Source organism: Phalangium opilio, unplaced genomic scaffold (assembly GCF_054372755.1).
Source record: "Phalangium opilio isolate 3A_F unplaced genomic scaffold, DU_Popi_V2 ptg000246l_1, whole genome shotgun sequence".
Lineage (NCBI taxonomy): Eukaryota > Metazoa > Arthropoda > Arachnida > Opiliones > Phalangiidae > Phalangium > Phalangium opilio.
Genome location: NW_028324225.1, coordinates 5,126,567 through 5,141,691, shown reverse-complemented (window position 1 = coordinate 5,141,691; position 15,125 = coordinate 5,126,567). Strand labels below are relative to the sequence as shown.

The window sequence follows — 15,125 nt, the reverse complement described above, 5'->3', positions numbered from 1 at the left end:
CACTCTACCCGAAAGCAAAAGTAAACTCAGTCTATTAAGCAAAAGCTTCTTAATATTAATCCTAGAGGAGAAAATAGGCTGATAGAGGTGGGATTCGAACCCACACCCCCGAAGAGACTGGTCCCTTAAACCAGCGCCTTAGACCACTCGGCCACTCTACCTGGAAACAAAAGTCACCTCAGACTAATAAGCAAAAGCTTAATATTATTAATTCTAGAAAACAAAGTAGGCTGATGGATGTGGGATTCGAATCCACGCCCTCGAAGAGACTTGTGCCTAAAACCAGCGCCTTAGACCACTCGGCCTGGAAACAAAAGTCACCTCAGACTAATAAGAAAAGCTATGATATTATTAATCCTAGAGAACAAAATAGGCTGATAGAGGTGGGATTCGAAACCCACGCCCCCGAAGAGACTGGTGCCTTAAACCAGCGCCTTAGACCACTTGGCCACTCTACCTAGGAACAAAACTCACCTCAGACTAATAAGCAAAAGCTTCCTATTATTAATCCTAGAAAACAAAATAGGCTGATAGATGTGGGATTCGAACTCATGCCCCGAAGGCAATGGTGCCTTTAACCAGCGCTTTAGACCACCCTACCACTCTACCCGAAAGCAAAAGTAAACTCAGTCTATTAAGGAAAAGCTTCATATTATTAATCCTAGAGAAGAACATAGGCTGATAGAGGTGGGATTCGAACCCACGCCCCTGAAGAGACTGGTGCCTTAAACCAGCGCCTTAGACCACTCGGCCACTCTACCTGGAAACAAAAGTCACCTCAGACTTATAAGCAAAAGCTTCATATTATTAATCCTAGAAAACAAAATAGATTGATAGAAGTGGGATTCGAACTTACGCCTTCCTAAGAGACTGGTGCCTTAAACCAAGGGCATTAGACCACCCGGCCACTCTACCCGAAAGCAAAAGTAAACTCAGTCTATTAAGCAAAAGCTTCTTAATATTAATCCTAGAGGAGAAAATAGGCTGATAGAGGTGGGATTCGAACCCACGCCCCGGAGAGACTGGTGCCTTAAACCAGGGCCTTAGACCACTCGGCCACTCTACCTGGAAACAAAAGTCACCTCAGACTTATAAGCAAAAGCTTCATATTATTAATCCTAGAAAACAAAATAGATTGATAGAAGTGGGATTCGAACCCACGCCCCCGAAGAGACTGGTGCCTTAAACCAGCGCCTTAGACCACTCGGCCACTCTACCTGGAAACAAAAGTCACCTCAGACTAATAAGCAAAAGCTTAATATTATTAATTCTAGAAAACAAAGTAGGCTGATGGATGTGGGATTCGAATCCACGCCCTCGAAGAGACTGGTGCCTAAAACCAGCGCCTTAGACCACTCGGCCACTCTACCTGGAAACAAAAGTCACCTCAGACTAATAAGCAAAAGCTTAATATTATTAATTCTAGAAAACAAAGTAGGCTGATAGATGTGGTATTCGAACCCACGCCCAAAGAGGCTGGTGCCTAAAACCATCGCCTTAGACCACTCGGCCACTCTACCTGGAAACAAAAGTCACCTCAGACTAATAAGCAAAAGCTTCATATTATTAATCCTAGAAAACAAAATAGATTGATAGAAGTGGGATTCGAACTCACGCCCTCCTAAGAGACTGGTGCCTGAAAGCAGGACCTTAGACCACCCGGCCACTCTACCCGAAAGCAAAAGTAAACTCAGTCTATTAAGCAAAAGCATCATATTATTAATCGTAGAAAACAAACCTGCTGATAGAGGTGGGATTCGATCCCACGCCCCCGAAGAGACTGGTGCCTTAAACCAGCGCGTTAGACCACTCGGCCACTCTACCTGGAAACAAAAGTCACCTCAGACTAATAAGCAAAAGCTTAATATTATTAATTCTAGAAAACAAAGTAGGCTGATGGATGTGGGATTCGAATCCACGCCCTCGAAGAGACTGGTGCCTAAAACCAGCGCCTTAGACCACTCGGCCACTCTACCTGGAAACAAAAGTCACCTCAGACTTATAAGCAAAAGCTTCATATTATTAATCCTAGAAAACAAAATAGCCTGATAGAAGTGGGATTCGAACTCACGCCCTCCTAAGAGAATGGTGCCTTAAACCAGGGCCTTAGACCACCCGGCCACTCTACCCGAAAGCAAAAGTAAACTCAGTCCATTAAGCAAAAGCTTCATATTATTAATCGTAGAAAACAAACTCTGCTGATAGAGGTGGGATTCGATCCCACGCCCCCGAAGAGACTGGTCCCTTAAACCAGCGCCTTAACCCACTCGGCCACTCTACCTGGAAACAAAAGTCACCTCAGACTAATAAGCAAAAGCTTAATATTATTAATTCTAGAAAACAAAGTAGGCTGATGGATGTGGGTTTCGAATCCACGCCCTCGAAGAGACTGGTGCCTAAAACCAGCGCCTTAGACCACTCGGCCACTCTACCTGGAAACAAAAGTCACCTCAGACTAATAAGCAAAAGCTTAATATTATTAATTCTAGAAAACAAAGTAGGCTGATATATGTGGTATTCGAACCCACGCCCCGAAGGGAATGGTGCCTTAAACCAGCGCCTAAAATTACTCGGCCACTCTACCTGGAAACAAAAGTCTTCTCAGATTTATAAGCAAAAGCTTCATATTTTTAATCGTAGAAAACAAAATAGATTGATAGAAGTGGGATTCGAACTCACGCCCTCCTAAGAGACTGGTGCCTTAAACCAGGGCCTTAGAAAACTTGGCCACTCTACCTGGAAGCAAAACTCACCTCAGACTAATAAGCAAAAGCTTCCTATTATTAATCCTAGAAAACAAAGTAGGCTGATAGATGTGAAATTCGAACTCACGCCCCGAAGGCAATGGTGCCTTTAACCAGCGCTTTAGACCACCCTACCACTCTACCCGAAAGCGAAAGTAAACTCAGTCTATCAGCGGCGCCGATAGCAAATTTTTCCAGGGGGGGCTGGGGCTCATGATTTGTGATTTTGGAAATAACGGCTGTTAATTTTTTATCATAATTGCATATAATTAAAGATTGTTTTGAAGTAGTGGGCATCAACTTAAAATAATAAATGAAAACGCTGATAAATTCTCATTGACGCCAGGTGGGGTGCTTCTTTTATACATTCCAATGATATTATGCTATGGGTAATTAAATGTGAACATTGGACATTTTAAGGCACTCAAGGAGAACAAAATACAAGTTTTTGCCAAAAATTGATGCTTTATTTATTTGTTTTATGGAATGTATTTTTCCTAATATCGCTTTTATCGATAAAATTATTCACTAGAATATTAAGGGGAATGTTGTCAGCCAAACCTTTATAAATATGTAGTATAGCCAAGTTGTTTAACCTCAGTTGGCCCACAGTGTTCCGTAAATATGTTTTTAGCCTTTTTAAAGCGGTAAAAGATCTTTCTGCAGTGGCAGAGCTTACCGGTAACGTTAGCAAAATTCTTAAAAGCTTAGTTAGTTCTGGTAGCATGGTCTTAAGCGATTCGCGCTCAAGTAAAAACGAAATGACATCAGCTACATGACAAAGCGTCTTTTTTTCAGACCTCGCAGCATCTAGAAGCATGTCTCTGTGTAACAACAGGCGGTTTTTGTCAAAGTCCGAACCACAGAAATTTGTTATAGTATCAGACCAGTTTATCTCTCTCTCTCATCTCATGCTGCTCGCGGCTAGCGCTAGCCGCTAAGCGGACTTAGAAATTTTTTCCTGGCCTTTTTGGCCCTGAGTCCACAGCCCCTGACTCCCTGAGCCCCCATGCCCCATTAGGTCACCCACATTCCAAGGGGGGCTCTGCCCCCCCAGAATTTCCCCAGGGGGGGGCCGGGCCCCGGAGCCCCCCCAGGATCGGCGCCGCTGCAGTCTATTAAGGAAAAGCTTCATATTATTAATCCTAGAGAAGAAAATAGGCTGATAGAGGTGGGATTCGAACCCACGCCCCCGAAGAGACTGGTGCCTTAAACCAGCGCCTTAGACCACTCGGCCACTCTACCTGGAAACAAAAGTCACCTCAGACTAATAAGCAAAAGGTTAATATTATTAATTCTGGAAAACAAAGTAGGCTGATGGATGTGGGATTTGAATCCACGCCCTCGAAGAGACTAGTGCCTAAAACCAGCGCCTTAGACCACTCGGCCACTCTACCTGGAAACAAAAGTCACCTCAGACTAATAAGCAAAAGCTTAATATAATTAATTCTAGAAAACAAAGTAGGCTGATAGATGTGGGATTCTAACCCACGCCCCGAAGGGAATGGTGCCTTAAACCAGCGCCTTAAACCACTCGGCCACTCTACCTGGAAACAAAAGTCACCTCAGACTTATAAGCAAAAGCTTCATATTATTAATCCTAGAAAACAAAATAGATTGATAGAAGTGGGATTCGAACTCACGCCTTCCTAAGAGACTGGTGCCTTAAACCAGGGCCTTAGACCACTTGGCCACTCTACCTGGAAGCAAAACTCACCTCAGACTAATAAGAAAAGCTATGATATTATTAATCCTAGAGAACAAAATAGGCTGATAGATGTGGGATTCTAACCCACGCCCCGAAGGGAATGGTGCCTTAAACCAGCGCCTTAAACCACTCGGCCACTCTACCTGGAAACAAAAGTCACCTCAGACTTATAAGCAAAAGCTTCATATTATTAATCCTAGAAAACAAAATAGATTGATAGAAGTGGGATTCGAACTCACGCCTTCCTAAGAGACTGGTGCCTTAAACCAGGGCCTTAGACCACCCGGCCACTCTACCCGAAAGCAAAAGTAAACTCAGTCTATTAAGCAAAAGCTTCATAATATTAATCCTAGAGGAGAAAATAGGCTGATAGAGGTGGGATTCGAACCCACGCCCCCGAAGAGACTGGTCCCTTAAACCAGCGCCTTAGACCACTCGGCCACTCTACCTGGAAACAAAAGTCACCTCAGACTAATAAGCAAAAGCTTAATATTATTAATTCTAGAAAACAAAGTAGGCTGATGGATGTGGGATTCGGATCCACGCCCTCGAAGAGACTTGTGCCTAAAACCAGCGCCTTAGACCACTCGGCCACTCTACCTGGAAACAAACGTCACCTCAGACTAATAAGAAAAAGCTTAATATTATTAATTCTAGAAAACAAAGTAGGCTGATAGATATGGTATTCGAACCCACGCCCCGAAGGGAATGGTGCCTTAAACCAGCGCCTTAAACCACTCGGCCACTCTACCTGGAAACAAAAGTCACCTCAGACTAATAAGCAAAAGCTTCATATTATTAATCCTAGAAAACAAAATAGATTGATAGAAGTGGGATTCGAACTCACGCCTTCCTAAGAGACTGGTGCCTTAAACCAGGGCCTTATACCACCCGGCCACTCTACCCGAAAGCAAAAGTAAACTCAGTCTATTAAGCAAAAGCTTCATAATATTAATCCTAGAGGAGAAAATATGCTGATAGAGGTGGGATTCGATCCCACGCCCCCGAAGAGACTGGTCCCTTAAACCAGCGCCTTAACCCACTCGGCCACTCTACCTGGAAACAAAAGTCACCTCAGACTAATAAGCAAAAGCTTAATATTATTAATTCTAGAAAACAAAGTAGGCTGATGGATGTGGGATTCGAATCCACGCCCTCGAAGAGACTGGTGCCTAAAACCAGCGCCTTAGACCACTCGGCCACTCTACCTGGAAACAAAACTCACCTCAGACTAATAAGAAAAGCTATGATATTATTAATCCTAGAGAACAAAATAGGCTGATAGATGTTTGATTCTAACCCACGCCCCGAAGGGAATGGTGCCTTAAACCAGCGCCTTAAACCACTCGGCCACTCTACCTGGAAACAAAAGTCACCTCAGACTTATAAGCAAAAGCTTCATATTATTAATCCTAGAAAACAAAATAGATTGATAGAAGTGGGATTCGAACTCACGCCTTCCTAAGAGACTGGTGCCTTAAACCAGGGCCTTAGACCACCCGGCCACTCTACCCGAAAGCAAAAGTAAACTCAGTCTATTAAGCAAAAGCTTCATAATATTAATCCTAGAGGAGAAAATATGCTGATAGAGGTAGGATTCGATCCCACGCCCCCGAAGAGACTGGTCCCTTAAACCAGCGCCTTAACCCACTCGGCCACTCTACCTGGAAACAAAACTCACCTCAGACTAATAAGCAAAAGCTTAATATTATTAATTCTAGAAAACAAAGTAGGCTGATGGATGTGGGATTCGAATCCACGCCCTCGAAGAGACTGGTGCCTAAAACCAGCGCCTTAGACCACTCGGCCACTCTACCTGGAAACAAAACACACCTCAGACTAATAAGAAAAGCTATGATATTATTAATCCTAGAGAACAAAATAGCTGATAGATGTGGGATTCTAACCCACGCCCCGAAGGGAATGGTGCTTTAAACCAGCGCCTAAAATTACTCGGCCACTCTACCAGGAAACAAAAGTCACCTCAGATTTATAGGCAAAAGCTTCATATTATTAATCCTAGAAAACAAAATAGATTGATAGAAGTGGGATTCGAACTCACGCCCTCCTAAGAGACTGGTGCCTTAAACCAGGGTTTTAGACCACCCGGCCACTCTACCCGAAAGCAAAAGTAAACTCAGTCTATTAAGCAAAAGCTTCATAATATTAATCCTAGAAGAGAAAATATGCTGATAGAGGTGGGATTCGATCCCACGCCCCCGAAGATACTGGTCCCTTAAACCAGCGCCTTAACCCACTGGGCCACTCTACCTGGAAACAAAAGTCACCTCAGACTAATAAGCAAAAGCTTAATATTATTAATTCTAGAAAACAAAGTAGGCTGATGGATGTGGGATTCGAATCCACGCCCTCGAAGAGACTGGTGCCTAAAACCAGCGCCTTAGACCACTCGGCCACTCTACCTGGAAACAACACTCACCTCAGACTAATAAGAAAAGCTATGATATTATAAATCCTAGAGAACAAAATAGGCTGATAGATGTGGGATTCTAACCCACGCCCCGAAGGGAATGGTGCCTTAAACCAGCGCCTTAAACCACTCGGCCACTCTACCTGGAAACAAAAGTCACCTCAGACTTATAAGCAAAAGCTTCATATTATTAATCCTAGAAAACAAAATAGATTGATAGAAGTGGGATTCGAACTCACGGCTTCCTAAGAGACTGGTGCCTTAAACCAGGGCCTTAGACCACCCGGCCACTCTACCCGAAAGCAAAAGTAAACTCAGTCTATTAAGCAAAAGCTTCATAATATTAATCCTAGAGGAGAAAATATGCTGATAGAGGTGGGATTCGATCCCACGCCCCCGAAGAGACTGGTCCCTTAAACCAGCGCCTTAACCCACTCGGCCACTCTACCTGGAAACAAAAGTCACCTCAGACTAATAAGCAAAAGCTTAATATTATTAATTCTAGAAAACAAAGTAGGCTGATGGATGTGGGATTCGAATCCACGCCCTCGAAGAGACTGGTGCCTAAAACCAGCGCCTTAGACCACTCGGCCACTCTACCTGGAAACAACACTCACCTCAGACTAATAAGAAAAGCTATGATATTATAAATCCTAGAGAACAAAATAGGCTGATAGATGTGGGATTCTAACCCACGCCCCGAAGGGAATGGTGCCTTAAACCAGCGCCTTAAACCACTCGGCCACTCTACCTGGAAACAAAAGTCACCTCAGACTTATAAGCAAAAGCTTCATATTATTAATCCTAGAAAACAAAATAGATTGATAGAAGTGGGATTCGAACTCACGGCTTCCTAAGAGACTGGTGCCTTAAACCAGGGCCTTAGACCACCCGGCCACTCTACCCGAAAGCAAAAGTAAACTCAGTCTATTAAGCAAAAGCTTCATAATATTAATCCTAGAGGAGAAAATATGCTGATAGAGGTGGGATTCGATCCCACGCCCCCGAAGAGACTGGTCCCTTAAACCAGCGCCTTAACCCACTCGGCCACTCTACCTGGAAACAAAACTCACCTCAGACTAAAAAGCAAAAGCTTAATATTATTAATTCTAGAAAACAAAGTAGGCTGATGGATGTGGGATTCGAATCCACGGCCTTGAAGAGACTGGTGCCTAAAACCAGCGCCTTAGACCACTCGGCCACTCTACCTGGAAACAAAAGTCACCTCAGACTAATAAGCAAAAGCTTAATATTATTAATTCTAGAAAACAAAGTAGGCTGATATATGTGGTATTCGAACCCACGCCCCGAAGACAATGGTGCCTTAAACCAGCGCCTAAAATTACTCGGCCACTCTACCTGGAAACAAAAGTCACCTCAGATTTATAAGCAAAAGCTTCATATTATTAATCCTAGAAAACAAAATAGATTGATAGAAGTGGGATTCGAACTCACGCCCTCCTAAGAGACTGGTGCCTTAAACCAGGGTTTTAGACCACCCGGCCACTCTACCCGAAAGCAAAAGTAAACTCAGTCTATTAAGCAAAAGCTTCATAATATTAATCCTAGAAGAGAAAATATGCTGATAGAGGTGGGATTCGATCCCACGCCCCCGAAGATACTGGTCCCTTAAACCAGCGCCTTAACCCACTGGGCCACTCTACCTGGAAACAAAAGTCACCTCAGACTAATAAGCAAAAGCTTAATATTATTAATTCTAGAAAACAAAGTAGGCTGATGGATGTGGGATTCGAATCCACGCCCTCGAAGAGACTGGTGCCTAAAACCAGCGCCTTAGACCACTCGGCGACTCTACCTGGAAACAAAAGTCACCTCAGACTAATAAGCAAAAGCTTAATATTATTAATTCTAGAAAACAAAGTAGGCTGATATATGTGGTATTCGAACCCATGCCCCGAAGGGAATGGTGCCTTAAACCAGCGCCTAAAATTACTCGGCCACTCTACCTGGAAACAAAAGTCACCCCAGATTTATAAGCAAAAGCTTCATATTTTTAATCCTAGAAAACAAAATAGATTGATAGAAGTGGGATTCGAACTCACGCCCTCCTAAGAGACTGGTGCCTTAAACCAGGGTTTTAGACCACCTGGCCACTCTACCCGAAAGCAAAAGTAAACTCAGTCTATTAAGCAAAAGCTTCATAATATTAATCCTAGAAGAGAAAATATGCTGATAGAGGTGGGATTCGATCCCACGCCCCCGAAGATACTGGTCCCTTAAACCAGCGCCTTAACCCACTGGGCCACTCTACCTGGAAACAAAAGTCACCTCAGACTAATAAGCAAAAGCTTAATATTATTAATTCTAGAAAACAAAGTAGGCTGATGGATGTGGGATTCGAATCCACGCCCTCGAAGAGACTGGTGCCTAAAACCAGCGCCTTAGACCACTCGGCGACTCTACCTGGAAACAAAAGTCACCTCAGACTAATAAGCAAAAGCTTAATATTATTAATTCTAGAAAACAAAGTAGGCTGATATATGTGGTATTCGAACCCATGCCCCGAAGGGAATGATGCCTTAAACCAGCGCCTAAAATTACTCGGCCACTCTACCTGGAAACAAAAGTCACCTCAGATTTATAAGCAAATAGATTGATAGAAGTGGGATTCGAACTCACGCCCTCCTAAGAGACTGGTGCCTTAAACCAGGGCCTTAGACCACTTGGCCACTCTACCTGGAAGCAAAACTCACCTCAGACTAATAAGCAAAAGCTTCCTATTATTAATCCTAGAAAACAAAGTAGGCTGATAGATGTGGGATTCGAACTCACGCCCAGAAGGCAATGGTGCCTTTAACCAGCGCTTTAGACCACCCTGCCACTCTACCCGAAAGCGAAAGTAAACTCAGTCTATTAAGGAAAAGCTTCATATTATTAATCCTAGAGAAGAAAATAGGCTGATAGAGGTGGGATTCGAACCCACGCCCCCGAACAGACTGGTGCCTATAACCAGCGCCTAAAATTACTCGGCCACTCTACCTGGAAACAAAAGTCACCTCAGATTTATAAGCAAAAGCTTCATATTTTTAATCCTAGAAAACAAAATAGATTGATAGAAGTGGGATTCGAACTCACGCCCTCCTAAGAGACTGGTGCCTTAAACCAGGGTTTTAGACCACCCGGCCACTCTACCCGAAAGCAAAAGTAAACTCAGTCTATTAAGCAAAAGCTTCATAATATTAATCCTAGAAGAGAAAATATGCTGATAGAGGTGGGATTCGATCCCACGCCCCCGAAGATACTGGTCCCTTAAACCAGCGCCTTAACCCACTGGGCCACTCTACCTGGAAACAAAAGTCACCTCAGACTAATAAGCAAAAGCTTAATATTATTAATTCTAGAAAACAAAGTAGGCTGATAGATGTGGGATTCTAACCCACGCCCCGAAGGGAATGGTGCCTTAAACCAGCGCCTTAAACCACTCGGCCACTCTACCTGGAAACAAAAGTCACCTCAGACTTATAAGCAAAAGCTTCATATTATTAATCCTAGAAAACAAAATAGATTGATAGAAGTGGGATTCGAACTCACGCCTTCCTAAGAGACTGGTGCCTTAAACCAGGGCCTTAGACCACTTGGCCACTCTACCTGGAAGCAAAACTCACCTCAGACTAATAAGAAAAGCTATGATATTATTAATCCTAGAGAACAAAATAGGCTGATAGATGTGGGATTCTAACCCACGCCCCGAAGGGAATGGTGCCTTAAACCAGGGCCTTAGACCACCCGGCCACTCTACCCGAAAGCAAAAGTAAACTCAGTCTATTAAGCAAAAGCTTCATAATATTAATCCTAGAGGAGAAAATAGGCTGATAGAGGTGGGATTCGAACCCACGCCCCCGAAGAGACTGGTCCCTTAAACCAGCGCCTTAGACCACTCGGCCACTCTACCTGGAAACAAAAGTCACCTCAGACTAATAAGCAAAAGCTTAATATTATTAATTCTAGAAAACAAAGTAGGCTGATGGATGTGGGATTCGGATCCACGCCCTCGAAGAGACTTGTGCCTAAAACCAGCGCCTTAGACCACTCGGCCACTCTACCTGGAAACAAACGTCACCTCAGACTAATAAGAAAAAGCTTAATATTATTAATTCTAGAAAACAAAGTAGGCTGATAGATATGGTATTCGAACCCACGCCCCGAAGGGAATGGTGCCTTAAACCAGCGCCTTAAACCACTCGGCCACTCTACCTGGAAACAAAAGTCACCTCAGACTAATAAGCAAAAGCTTCATATTATTAATCCTAGAAAACAAAATAGATTGATAGAAGTGGGATTCGAACTCACGCCTTCCTAAGAGACTGGTGCCTTAAACCAGGGCCTTATACCACCCGGCCACTCTACCCGAAAGCAAAAGTAAACTCAGTCTATTAAGCAAAAGCTTCATAATATTAATCCTAGAGGAGAAAATATGCTGATAGAGGTGGGATTCGATCCCACGCCCCCGAAGAGACTGGTCCCTTAAACCAGCGCCTTAACCCACTCGGCCACTCTACCTGGAAACAAAAGTCACCTCAGACTAATAAGCAAAAGCTTAATATTATTAATTCTAGAAAACAAAGTAGGCTGATGGATGTGGGATTCGAATCCACGCCCTCGAAGAGACTGGTGCCTAAAACCAGCGCCTTAGACCACTCGGCCACTCTACCTGGAAACAAAACTCACCTCAGACTATAAGAAAAGCTATGATATTATTAATCCTAGAGAACAAAATAGGCTGATAGATGTGGGATTCTAACCCACGCCCCGAAGGGAATGGTGCCTTAAACCAGCGCCTTAAACCACTCGGCCACTCTACCTGGAAACAAAAGTCACCTCAGACTTATAAGCAAAAGCTTCATATTATTAATCCTAGAAAACAAAATAGATTGATAGAAGTGGGATTCGAACTCACGCCTTCCTAAGAGACTGGTGCCTTAAACCAGGGCCTTAGACCACCCGGCCACTCTACCCGAAAGCAAAAGTAAACTCAGTCTATTAAGCAAAAGCTTCATAATATTAATCCTAGAGGAGAAAATATGCTGATAGAGGTGGGATTCGATCCCACGCCCCCGAAGAGACTGGTCCCTTAAACCAGCGCCTTAACCCACTCGGCCACTCTACCTGGAAACAAAACTCACCTCAGACTAATAAGCAAAAGCTTAATATTATTAATTCTAGAAAACAAAGTAGGCTGATGGATGTGGGATTCGAATCCACGCCCTCGAAGAGACTGGTGCCTAAAACCAGCGCCTTAGACCACTCGGCCACTCTACCTGGAAACAAAACACACCTCAGACTAATAAGAAAAGCTATGATATTATTAATCCTAGAGAACAAAATAGCTGATAGATGTGGGATTCTAACCCACGCCCCGAAGGGAATGGTGCTTTAAACCAGCGCCTAAAATTACTCGGCCACTCTACCAGGAAACAAAAGTCACCTCAGATTTATAAGCAAAAGCTTCATATTATTAATCCTAGAAAACAAAATAGATTGATAGAAGTGGGATTCGAACTCACGCCCTCCTAAGAGACTGGTGCCTTAAACCAGGGTTTTAAACCACCCGGCCACTCTACCCGAAAGCAAAAGTAAACTCAGTCTATTAAGCAAAAGCTTCATAATATTAATCCTAGAGGAGAAAATATGCTGATAGAGGTGGGATTCGATCCCACGCCCCCGAAGAGACTGGTCCCTTAAACCAGCGCCTTAACCCACTCGGCCACTCTACCTGGAAACAAAAGTCACCTCAGACTAATAAGCAAAAGCTTAATATTATTAATTCTAGAAAACAAAGTAGGCTGATGGATGTGGGATTCGAATCCACGCCCTCGAAGAGACTGGTGCCTAAAACCAGCGCCTTAGACCACTCGGCCACTCTACCTGGAAACAACACTCACCTCAGACTAATAAGAAAAGCTATGATATTATAAATCCTAGAGAACAAAATAGGCTGATAGATGTGGGATTCTAACCCACGCCCCGAAGGGAATGGTGCCTTAAACCAGCGCCTTAAACCACTCGGCCACTCTACCTGGAAACAAAAGTCACCTCAGACTTATAAGCAAAAGCTTCATATTATTAATCCTAGAAAACAAAATAGATTGATAGAAGTGGGATTCGAACTCACGGCTTCCTAAGAGACTGGTGCCTTAAACCAGGGCCTTAGACCACCCGGCCACTCTACCCGAAAGCAAAAGTAAACTCAGTCTATTAAGCAAAAGCTTCATAATATTAATCCTAGAGGAGAAAATATGCTGATAGAGGTGGGATTCGATCCCACGCCCCCGAAGAGACTGGTCCCTTAAACCAGCGCCTTAACCCACTCGGCCACTCTACCTGGAAACAAAAGTCACCTCAGACTAATAAGCAAAAGCTTAATATTATTAATTCTAGAAAACAAAGTAGGCTGATGGATGTGGGATTCGAATCCACGCCCTCGAAGAGACTGGTGCCTAAAACCAGCGCCTTAGACCACTCGGCCACTCTACCTGGAAACAACACTCACCTCAGACTAATAAGAAAAGCTATGATATTATAAATCCTAGAGAACAAAATAGGCTGATAGATGTGGGATTCTAACCCACGCCCCGAAGGGAATGGTGCCTTAAACCAGCGCCTTAAACCACTCGGCCACTCTACCTGGAAACAAAAGTCACCTCAGACTTATAAGCAAAAGCTTCATATTATTAATCCTAGAAAACAAAATAGATTGATAGAAGTGGGATTCGAACTCACGGCTTCCTAAGAGACTGGTGCCTTAAACCAGGGCCTTAGACCACCCGGCCACTCTACCCGAAAGCAAAAGTAAACTCAGTCTATTAAGCAAAAGCTTCATAATATTAATCCTAGAGGAGAAAATATGCTGATAGAGGTGGGATTCGATCCCACCCCCCCGAAGAGACTGGTCCCTTAAACCAGCGCCTTAACCCACTCGGCCACTCTACCTGGAAACAAAACTCACCTCAGACTAAAAAGCAAAAGCTTAATATTATTAATTCTAGAAAACAAAGTAGGCTGATGGATGTGGGATTCGAATCCACGGCCTTGAAGAGACTGGTGCCTAAAACCAGCGCCTTAGACCACTCGGCCACTCTACCTGGAAACAAAAGTCACCTCAGACTAATAAGCAAAAGCTTAATATTATTAATTCTAGAAAACAAAGTAGGCTGATATATGTGGTATTCGAACCCACGCCCCGAAGACAATGGTGCTTTAAACCAGCGCCTAAAATTACTCGGCCACTCTACCTGGAAACAAAAGTCACCTCAGATTTATAAGCAAAAGCTTCATATTATTAATCCTAGAAAACAAAATAGATTGATAGAAGTGGGATTCGAACTCACGCCCTCCTAAGAGACTGGTGCCTTAAACCAGGGTTTTAGACCACCCGGCCACTCTACCCGAAAGCAAAAGTAAACTCAGTCTATTAAGCAAAAGCTTCATAATATTAATCCTAGAAGAGAAAATATGCTGATAGAGGTGGGATTCGATCCCACGCCCCCGAAGATACTGGTCCCTTAAACCAGCGCCTTAACCCACTGGGCCACTCTACCTGGAAACAAAAGTCACCTCAGACTAATAAGCAAAAGCTTAATATTATTAATTCTAGAAAACAAAGTAGGCTGATGGATGTGGGATTCGAATCCACGCCCTCGAAGAGACTGGTGCCTAAAACCAGCGCCTTAGACCACTCGGCGACTCTACCTGGAAACAAAAGTCACCTCAGACTAATAAGCAAAAGCTTAATATTATTAATTCTAGAAAACAAAGTAGGCTGATATATGTGGTATTCGAACCCATGCCCCGAAGGGAATGGTGCCTTAAACCAGCGCCTAAAATTACTCGGCCACTCTACCTGGAAACAAAAGTCACCTCAGATTTATAAGCAAAAGCTTCATATTTTTAATCCTAGAAAACAAAATAGATTGATAGAAGTGGGATTCGAACTCACGCCCTCCTAAGAGACTGGTGCCTTAAACCAGGGTTTTAGACCACCCGGCCACTCTACCCGAAAGCAAAAGTAAACTCAGTCTATTAAGCAAAAGCTTCATAATATTAATCCTAGAAGAGAAAATATGCTGATAGAGGTGGGATTCGATCCCACGCCCCCGAAGATACTGGTCCCTTAAACCAGCGCCTTAACCCACTGGGCCACCCTACCTGGAAACAAAAGTCACCTCAGACTAATAAGCAAAAGCTTAATATTATTAATTCTAGAAAACAAAGTAGGCTGATG

At 43.5% G+C, this 15,125-nt stretch overlaps 29 non-coding genes across 29 annotated transcripts; all 29 read right to left on the bottom strand.

Moving 5' to 3' along the window:
* Positions 1–79: 79 nt before the first annotated feature.
* Positions 80–161, bottom strand: TRNAL-AAG (transfer RNA leucine (anticodon AAG)). The gene has a single exon. It is a non-coding gene; the product is annotated as a tRNA-Leu (tRNA).
* Positions 162–375: 214 nt separating this feature from the next.
* TRNAL-AAG (transfer RNA leucine (anticodon AAG)) lies at positions 376–458 on the bottom strand. Its single transcript has one exon. It is a non-coding gene; the product is annotated as a tRNA-Leu (tRNA).
* A 221-nt stretch (positions 459–679) lies between these two features.
* On the bottom strand, positions 680–761 carry TRNAL-AAG (transfer RNA leucine (anticodon AAG)). The gene has a single exon. It is a non-coding gene; the product is annotated as a tRNA-Leu (tRNA).
* A 224-nt stretch (positions 762–985) lies between these two features.
* Positions 986–1,066, bottom strand: TRNAL-AAG (transfer RNA leucine (anticodon AAG)). The gene has a single exon. It is a non-coding gene; the product is annotated as a tRNA-Leu (tRNA).
* A 70-nt stretch (positions 1,067–1,136) lies between these two features.
* Positions 1,137–1,218, bottom strand: TRNAL-AAG (transfer RNA leucine (anticodon AAG)). Its single transcript has one exon. It is a non-coding gene; the product is annotated as a tRNA-Leu (tRNA).
* A 70-nt stretch (positions 1,219–1,288) lies between these two features.
* TRNAL-UAG (transfer RNA leucine (anticodon UAG)) lies at positions 1,289–1,370 on the bottom strand. The gene has a single exon. It is a non-coding gene; the product is annotated as a tRNA-Leu (tRNA).
* A 372-nt stretch (positions 1,371–1,742) lies between these two features.
* TRNAL-AAG (transfer RNA leucine (anticodon AAG)) lies at positions 1,743–1,824 on the bottom strand. Its single transcript has one exon. It is a non-coding gene; the product is annotated as a tRNA-Leu (tRNA).
* A 70-nt stretch (positions 1,825–1,894) lies between these two features.
* On the bottom strand, positions 1,895–1,976 carry TRNAL-UAG (transfer RNA leucine (anticodon UAG)). The gene has a single exon. It is a non-coding gene; the product is annotated as a tRNA-Leu (tRNA).
* Positions 1,977–2,199: 223 nt separating this feature from the next.
* TRNAL-AAG (transfer RNA leucine (anticodon AAG)) lies at positions 2,200–2,281 on the bottom strand. The gene has a single exon. It is a non-coding gene; the product is annotated as a tRNA-Leu (tRNA).
* A 1,626-nt stretch (positions 2,282–3,907) lies between these two features.
* On the bottom strand, positions 3,908–3,989 carry TRNAL-AAG (transfer RNA leucine (anticodon AAG)). Its single transcript has one exon. It is a non-coding gene; the product is annotated as a tRNA-Leu (tRNA).
* An 830-nt stretch (positions 3,990–4,819) lies between these two features.
* TRNAL-AAG (transfer RNA leucine (anticodon AAG)) lies at positions 4,820–4,901 on the bottom strand. Its single transcript has one exon. It is a non-coding gene; the product is annotated as a tRNA-Leu (tRNA).
* Positions 4,902–5,427: 526 nt separating this feature from the next.
* On the bottom strand, positions 5,428–5,509 carry TRNAL-AAG (transfer RNA leucine (anticodon AAG)). Its single transcript has one exon. It is a non-coding gene; the product is annotated as a tRNA-Leu (tRNA).
* Positions 5,510–5,579: 70 nt separating this feature from the next.
* On the bottom strand, positions 5,580–5,661 carry TRNAL-UAG (transfer RNA leucine (anticodon UAG)). Its single transcript has one exon. It is a non-coding gene; the product is annotated as a tRNA-Leu (tRNA).
* Positions 5,662–6,187: 526 nt separating this feature from the next.
* TRNAL-UAG (transfer RNA leucine (anticodon UAG)) lies at positions 6,188–6,269 on the bottom strand. Its single transcript has one exon. It is a non-coding gene; the product is annotated as a tRNA-Leu (tRNA).
* A 525-nt stretch (positions 6,270–6,794) lies between these two features.
* On the bottom strand, positions 6,795–6,876 carry TRNAL-UAG (transfer RNA leucine (anticodon UAG)). The gene has a single exon. It is a non-coding gene; the product is annotated as a tRNA-Leu (tRNA).
* A 374-nt stretch (positions 6,877–7,250) lies between these two features.
* Positions 7,251–7,332, bottom strand: TRNAL-AAG (transfer RNA leucine (anticodon AAG)). The gene has a single exon. It is a non-coding gene; the product is annotated as a tRNA-Leu (tRNA).
* A 70-nt stretch (positions 7,333–7,402) lies between these two features.
* TRNAL-UAG (transfer RNA leucine (anticodon UAG)) lies at positions 7,403–7,484 on the bottom strand. The gene has a single exon. It is a non-coding gene; the product is annotated as a tRNA-Leu (tRNA).
* Positions 7,485–7,858: 374 nt separating this feature from the next.
* TRNAL-AAG (transfer RNA leucine (anticodon AAG)) lies at positions 7,859–7,940 on the bottom strand. Its single transcript has one exon. It is a non-coding gene; the product is annotated as a tRNA-Leu (tRNA).
* Positions 7,941–9,498: 1,558 nt separating this feature from the next.
* Positions 9,499–9,581, bottom strand: TRNAL-AAG (transfer RNA leucine (anticodon AAG)). The gene has a single exon. It is a non-coding gene; the product is annotated as a tRNA-Leu (tRNA).
* Positions 9,582–10,714: 1,133 nt separating this feature from the next.
* On the bottom strand, positions 10,715–10,796 carry TRNAL-AAG (transfer RNA leucine (anticodon AAG)). Its single transcript has one exon. It is a non-coding gene; the product is annotated as a tRNA-Leu (tRNA).
* A 526-nt stretch (positions 10,797–11,322) lies between these two features.
* On the bottom strand, positions 11,323–11,404 carry TRNAL-AAG (transfer RNA leucine (anticodon AAG)). Its single transcript has one exon. It is a non-coding gene; the product is annotated as a tRNA-Leu (tRNA).
* A 70-nt stretch (positions 11,405–11,474) lies between these two features.
* Positions 11,475–11,556, bottom strand: TRNAL-UAG (transfer RNA leucine (anticodon UAG)). Its single transcript has one exon. It is a non-coding gene; the product is annotated as a tRNA-Leu (tRNA).
* A 373-nt stretch (positions 11,557–11,929) lies between these two features.
* TRNAL-AAG (transfer RNA leucine (anticodon AAG)) lies at positions 11,930–12,011 on the bottom strand. The gene has a single exon. It is a non-coding gene; the product is annotated as a tRNA-Leu (tRNA).
* Positions 12,012–12,081: 70 nt separating this feature from the next.
* On the bottom strand, positions 12,082–12,163 carry TRNAL-UAG (transfer RNA leucine (anticodon UAG)). Its single transcript has one exon. It is a non-coding gene; the product is annotated as a tRNA-Leu (tRNA).
* Positions 12,164–12,536: 373 nt separating this feature from the next.
* TRNAL-AAG (transfer RNA leucine (anticodon AAG)) lies at positions 12,537–12,618 on the bottom strand. The gene has a single exon. It is a non-coding gene; the product is annotated as a tRNA-Leu (tRNA).
* A 70-nt stretch (positions 12,619–12,688) lies between these two features.
* On the bottom strand, positions 12,689–12,770 carry TRNAL-UAG (transfer RNA leucine (anticodon UAG)). The gene has a single exon. It is a non-coding gene; the product is annotated as a tRNA-Leu (tRNA).
* A 374-nt stretch (positions 12,771–13,144) lies between these two features.
* Positions 13,145–13,226, bottom strand: TRNAL-AAG (transfer RNA leucine (anticodon AAG)). Its single transcript has one exon. It is a non-coding gene; the product is annotated as a tRNA-Leu (tRNA).
* A 70-nt stretch (positions 13,227–13,296) lies between these two features.
* TRNAL-UAG (transfer RNA leucine (anticodon UAG)) lies at positions 13,297–13,378 on the bottom strand. Its single transcript has one exon. It is a non-coding gene; the product is annotated as a tRNA-Leu (tRNA).
* Positions 13,379–13,752: 374 nt separating this feature from the next.
* TRNAL-AAG (transfer RNA leucine (anticodon AAG)) lies at positions 13,753–13,834 on the bottom strand. Its single transcript has one exon. It is a non-coding gene; the product is annotated as a tRNA-Leu (tRNA).
* Positions 13,835–15,125: the final 1,291 nt, after the last annotated feature.